A 1,140-nucleotide genomic window follows, 5' to 3' on the forward strand; every position below is an offset into this window, starting at 1 on the left:
CAGGCAGCCCTGAGGCTGGGAGAGTGGGAACAGGCAGCCCAGAGGCATTGAGAGTGGGAACAGGCAGCCCAGAGGCTGTGAGAGTGGGAACAGGCAGCCCCGAGGCGGTGAGAGTGGGAACAGGCATCCCCGAGGCGGAGATAGTGGGAACAGGCAGCCCTGAGGCTGTGAGAGAGGGAACAGGCAGCCCAGAGGCGTTGAGAGTGGGAACTGGCAGTGCGAGGCGGTGCAAGTGGGAACAGGCAGCCCTGAGGCTGTGAGAGCGGGAACAGGCAGTGCAAGGTGGTGAGAGCAGAAACAGACAGCCCCGAGGTGGTGAGAGCAGGAACAGGCAGTGCAAGGCAGTGAGTGCGGGAACAGGCAGCCCCGAGGTGGTGAGAGTGGGAACAGGCAGCCTCGAGGCTGTGAGAGTGGGAACAGGCAGCCCCAAGATGGTGAGAGCGGGAACAGGCAGCTCCGGGACGGTGAGAGTGGGAACAGGCAGCCCCAAGGCGGTGAGAGTGGGAACAGGCAGCGCGAGGCAGTGAGAGTGGGAACAGGCAGCCCTGAGGCGGTGAGAGTGGGAAAAGGCAGCCCCAAGGCGGTGAGAGTGGGAACAGGCAGCCCCAAGGCGGTGAGAGTGGGAACAGGCAGCTGTGAGGCTGTGAGAGAGGGAACAGGCAGCCCAGAGGCGTTGAGAGTGGGAACAGGCAGCCCTGAGGCTGTGAGAGCGGGAACAGGCTGTGCAAGGCGGTGAGAGCGGAAACAGACAGTCCCGAGGGGGTGAGAGCAGGAACAGGCAGCCCCGAGGGGGTGAGAGTGGGAACAGGCAGCCCCAAGGCAGTGAGAGTGGGAACAGGCAGCCCCAAGGCAGTGACAGTGGGAACAGGCAGCCCTGAGACTGTGAGAGAGGCAACAGGCAGCCCCAAGGCAGTGAGAGTGGGAACAGACAGTGCGAGGCAGTGAGAGTGCGAACAGGCAGCCCTGAGGCGGTGAGAGTGGGTACAGGCAGCCCCAAGGCGGTGAGAGTGTGTACAGGCAGCCCCAAGGCGGGGAGAGCGGAAACAGGCAGCCCCAAGGCGGTGAGAGTGGGAACAGGCAGCCCCAAGGCAGTGAGAATGGGAACAGGCAGCCGTGAGGCTGTGAGAGAGGGAACAGGCA

Source organism: Rhincodon typus, unplaced genomic scaffold, assembly GCF_021869965.1.
Source record: "Rhincodon typus isolate 14 unplaced genomic scaffold, sRhiTyp1.1 hic_rhity00000080, whole genome shotgun sequence".
Classification (NCBI taxonomy): domain Eukaryota; kingdom Metazoa; phylum Chordata; class Chondrichthyes; order Orectolobiformes; family Rhincodontidae; genus Rhincodon; species Rhincodon typus.